Here is a 5388-nt window from a genome sequence, read left to right on the forward strand (position 1 = left end):
TAACTTTTCATTCAATCTAATATCTGTGTATGTATAATCATTTATTTTTTCATGTACTAATTCATCCTATGTATTTACCAATCAATAAATATAATCTGATGTGCACTATGACAAATGAGGTCAAAAAAAAGGAGATACCCTGATGCACACAAGATATAAAGATGCAGGGCTGGGCACGGTGGCTCATGCCTGTAATTCCAGCAGGAAGGGTAGGCTGAGGCGGGCAGATCACCTGAGCTCAGGAGTTCAAGACCAGCCAGGCAAACATGGTGAAAACCCATCTCTACTAAAAGTATGAAAACTTAGCTGGGTGTGGTGGCGAGTGCCTGTAATTCCAGCTACTCAGGAGGGTGAGCCTGAGGCACGAGAATCACTTGAACTCAGATGGTGGAGGCTACAGTGAGATTGTGCACTCCAGTCTGGATGACAGAGTGAAACTCTGTCTCAAAAAAAAAAAAGTGCTATATTGAGGACTGAGACCTGAGATAGTGAGAGACAGCGATGTACAACTTGAGTCACACTGTGGACTGACAGGATGGGAATAGCTAAGGGACTGTCTGAGGTGGGGGTGCCTGTCTGGTTCACTTGTTACTGCCTTGTTTATGTGACTTTGATAGTACTTAGCTTCTGCTGTTGATGCTCAGGGGGAGATACACCTAAACCACACAGACAGCATTATTCTGAAAAGGAGAAGTTGCCAGGGAGTGCGGACCAGTAGTCTCAGTGGCCCTGTACTCTCCAAGCAGAAGTGTAGACTTCTTAGCTCTTCTTCCCTGTGACTGGCCTTCAGGTATAATTTCCAGTATATGGTTGCTTATAAATTCTATAGCTCAGGAGAATAAATAAGAGGCTCCTTTTCCAGAAAATCCAGTATTGGTCTTCTTCCTTTGGAGGCTTAGAGTCAGAACTCTCGTGTAGGCATGGTAGGATCCATGGAGGTGGCCACAGCTTGCTTTCTTCAGTGAGTATTAGATCCCACAAGACGACCGCACAGCTAAACATAATTAGGTTTTATGATATTTGTTCCTTTCCTAAAAACCCGCAGTGACTCCTTATTATCCAGAGGGAGCATATAAGCTAAATAAACGTGAACTTTTTTCTCCAAGCAAACCATTCTCCCCAGTGAATAGAAAATCTTGTTTTCCTGTGTTACATTGAACCAAAATGGTATTTTTTTTCTTTTTGAGACAGAGTCCTGCTCTGTCACCCAGGCTGGAGTGCAGTGGCACAATCTCGTCTCACTGCAACCTCCAACTCCCGGGTTCAAGTGATTCTCCTGCCTCAGTCTCCTAAGTAGCTGGGATTATAGGCACCTGCCACCACGCCTGGCCAATTTTTGTATTTTTAGTAGAGATGAGGTTTTGCCATGTTGGCCAGGCTGGTCTTGAACTCTGGACCTCAAGGGATGCATCCGTCTGCCTCGGCCTCCTAAAGTGCTGGGATTACAGGCATGAGCCACTGTGCTTGGCCTCCTTTAAAATTATTATTATTATTATTATTATTATTATTATTATTGAGACAGAGTTTCACTCTGTTGCCCAGGCAGGAGTGTAGTGGCGCCACCTTGATTATAGACGTAAGTCACTGGGCATTGGGATTATAGATGCGAGTCACTGAGCCCAGCTTTTTTTCCAGTTTTAAAGTATTATTTTTAATTATCCAAAATAAATGTGTAGCAAATACTCTTTTTATAAATCTTTGTTTTCTTGATTGCTTCCTTAGCATATAATTTCAGAAATAGAACTGATCAAAGGGTGTGCACATTTTTAAGGATTTATAATGCCAGATGCCTTCCAAAAGATGTTAACAACTTATTGAACTGGCAGTATATAAGGCTGCTATAAAGTAATTTATTTATTTGAAAAACAAATCTTTGTTGCGTAGAAATATATATTTTAAAAATCCCCCAGAAAAGATGCTCTTCTCTCATTTCCCCATCCTCTTCCCCTTCTTCCACACCTCTGATATAAAGGACATTATTATATTTTATTAAAACTTCATCCACACTGGGCATGGTGGCTCATGTCTATAATCCTGGCATTTTGGGAGGCCAAGGCAGGCAGATCACTTGAGGTCAGGAGTTTGAGACCAGCCTGGCCAACATGGTGAAATCCTGTCTCTACTAAAGATACAACAATTAGCCAGGAGTGGTGGCTGGCGCTTGTAATCCCAGCTACTCGGGAGGCCAAGGTACGAGAATCGCTTGAACCTGGAGGTTGCAGTGAGCCGAGATCGCACCACTGCACTCCAGCCTGGGTGATAGAGCGAGATTCTGTCTCAAAATGAGATAAAATAAAACAAAATGAAAACTTCATCCAGACGTCTAGACAACACTTTATATATTCTTCTGTATTTGCAAGTTACATGTTCATATAGCCATCTACAGATACCAGTTAGCCTTTGTAATCCATTCCCCACTTAAGTTTCACCCTTTACTGGCTTTTCAGTTAATCCCTTGAGGAAAGGTTTGGAATTGAGAGGTAAATCCTTTATAAGGAGAATGCTGCAGTCTATTCGCTATTCGCTGATGACCAAACTACCCCCCGGCCCTCCTGACTGCAGCAGGTAATCCCAGACAGTCATGTAAATGGACTAGGCCTGAGTCTGTAGTTCTTTGCTCTGAAAAAAGAGACATAATGGCTTCTTCTTTCTATTTCTCGTTTTGTGGAAATAATAGAGGAGTTTCTCTAGAATGGTTTTGGATCTGGTGGTTAAAGGGACTTTGGATATTTAGGCCCTGAAATAAATGGTTGCATCTTTGAAGGAAAAGATGAAAGTAGTTTCTTACACTTTAGTGAAGAGGCCTTTGGAAAATTTTGTTCTAGATGTTGTGTATTCTCTGTAGAGGAGTGCTGGGGATTCCCCAAATCAGTAGAACTAACGGGTAACTGAAGACAACAGGGAGTGACATGTCAGATTGAGAATCAGTCTTTTGAAAATGGCAAAAAGAATATGTGTAAAAAGAATAGGGTAGAAGATGAAAAGAATAGGGTAGAAGATAAAAAGAATAGGGTAGAAGACATTAGATTCAATTTCTCTTTTTATTTTATTTTTTTGTTTCCTTGGGAGTGATTTCTTCCTAGACTGCCAGTGTTGCATAGTGACCCCACCCATGAAGAGGACTGCAATACTGAAAAACTGCATGAAACTAAGCACTGTGGGTTGGGCAGGGTGGCTCACACCTGTAATTCCAGCACTTTGGGAGGCCAAGGTGGCTGGATTGCTTGAGCTTAGGAGCTTGAGACTAGCCTAGGTAACATGATGAAACCCTATCTGTACAAAAGATACAAAAATTAGCTGGGTGTGGTGGCATGAAGCTGTAGTCCCAGCTACTTGGGAGGCTGAGGTGGGAGGATCACTTGAGCTTGGGAGGTGGAGACTGCAGTGAGCTGTGATTGTCCCACTGAACTTCCGCCTGGGCAACAGAAAAGATCCTGTCCCAAAAACAAAAAAACTAAGCACTGGGGATTAGAAATGAATATTTATTTATTTATTTATTTATTTTGAGACAGAGTCTTGCTCTGTCTCCCAGGCTGGAGTGCAGTGGCACGATCTCTGCTCACTTAGGCAAGGTGTTTAATCTCTGAAAAGTGGAGAATTTAGCACCAGGCATGGTGACTGGTTCCTGTAGTCCTAGCTACTTGAGAGGATGAGGTGGAAGTGTTAAAGGTGGAGAGTGTCCAGATTATTGGTGTCTTGAAAAAAGAACTGGACAAAATGCACAAACAAAGCTAGGAAGGGACAAAGGAATTTATTAAACATGAAAGTACACTCCACAGTGTGGCAGTGGGCCTGAGCTTAGAAGTTCAAGGGCTCTGTTACAGAATTTTGGGGAGTTTAAATACCCCCAGAGGATTCCATGGTTACTTCGGATATGCCTTAGGTAAATGGAGAAGATGAAGTAAAGTTACAAAGACATTTACAACCTATGCCCTATGGACAGAATATTTCCTGTTATAGCTGAAGTGTGAATCAGCCTTATGTTCCCTGCCTCCAGACCCTATTTTCCTGCCTCAGGAGGATTGCTTGAGCCTAGGAGTTCAAGTCCAGTCTGGACATCATAGTGAGACCCCTGTCTCTGAAAAAAATTTTTGAGACAGAGTTTTGCTCTTGTTGCCCAGGCTGGAGTACAATGGCACGATCTCGGCTCACTGCAACCTCCGCCTCTTGGGTTCAAGCACTTCTCCTGCCTCAGCCTCCCGAGTAGCTGGGACTACAGGAGCCAGCCACCACGCCCGGCTAATGTTTTGTATTTTCAGTACAGACGGGGTTACACCATGTTGGCCAGGCTGGTCTCGAACTCCTGACCTCAGGTGATCTGCCCACCTCAGCCTCACAAAGTCCTGGGATTACAGGCGTCAGCCACTGAGCCCAGCAATTTTTTTTTTTTTTTTTTTTAAGACGGAGTCTCCTATCGCCAGGCTGGAGAGCGGTAGTGTGATCTCGGCTCACTGTTACCTCTGCCTCCTGGGTTCAAGTGATTCTCCTGACTCAGCCTCCTCCGGAGTAGCTGCGATTACAGGCGCCCACCACCATGCCCGACTAATTTTTTGTATTTTTAGTACAGATGGGGTTTCACCATGCTGGCCAAACTGGAAAAAAAAATTTTAAATAAATGAAAGGCAGAGTATTTATCTGAAAAAAGTGGGAGACTAACAGTCTCATGGGATTGTTATAAAGATTAAGAGAGTGTTACTGAAATACTTAGAAGAGCTGTCATTTTATTGCTGTCTTTTCCCCTTGTATTTGGATAGATTACCGTACTTGTTTCTTCTATGTAACTGTAATTATTAGTCAGTGGGGTTCTCCTTCTCTTAGAGGCCTGGAGAAACTTGTCTTAAATGCTTTCCCAATTCACGAATTGGGAGAGGCAGATTTTATGTCTAAATTACAAGGGCGAGACTTAAAAGTATGAATTGCGAGTAAAGTCAGTGCTCAGGTGCAGGGATCCTCTGTTTTGTTCATCACACAGCTCCCGGCACTTTAATAAATGAGGCTCAAAGAAACGACGGGCTTAGGTCATGCAGTAATCAAACCCAGAACTCATGTTTGATTTCAAAGCCCACACGTTTTCCTGGTTTAGAAACACTAAACATTTAATTCACCGCACCTGGGGCCAGACAGGTAATGGAAAACGCCTGAAGTATGTTAGGAAGGGAAGACTGTGGTAAAAAGGCGAAGAAATGTTTATCTACAGTCGCAGCCGCCATTCAGATCGATTTCACCGCCTTGCAGAAAGGCAGGCCGACTGTCCTCTCTCTATCCCATGGCCGATTTCTTGCAAAATCTCCTAACTTTTAAATATTTCCAATCAAAAGACTGCTGCTCAAATGGAGCCCACCGGGAGCGTGTTTGCAAATTCTGGAGTAAACAAGAGTGGGAAGCTGA

General features: G+C 43.1%; 1 pseudogene; it reads right to left on the reverse strand.

The window, feature by feature from the left end:
- Window positions 1-620: 620 nt before the first annotated feature.
- On the reverse strand, window positions 621-5096 carry LOC115897558 (annotated as a pseudogene).
- Between the last annotated feature and the right edge of the window lie 292 nt (window positions 5097-5388).

The sequence above is a fragment of the Rhinopithecus roxellana genome, chromosome 5 (assembly GCF_007565055.1).
Source record: "Rhinopithecus roxellana isolate Shanxi Qingling chromosome 5, ASM756505v1, whole genome shotgun sequence".
NCBI classification, from domain to species: domain Eukaryota; kingdom Metazoa; phylum Chordata; class Mammalia; order Primates; family Cercopithecidae; genus Rhinopithecus; species Rhinopithecus roxellana.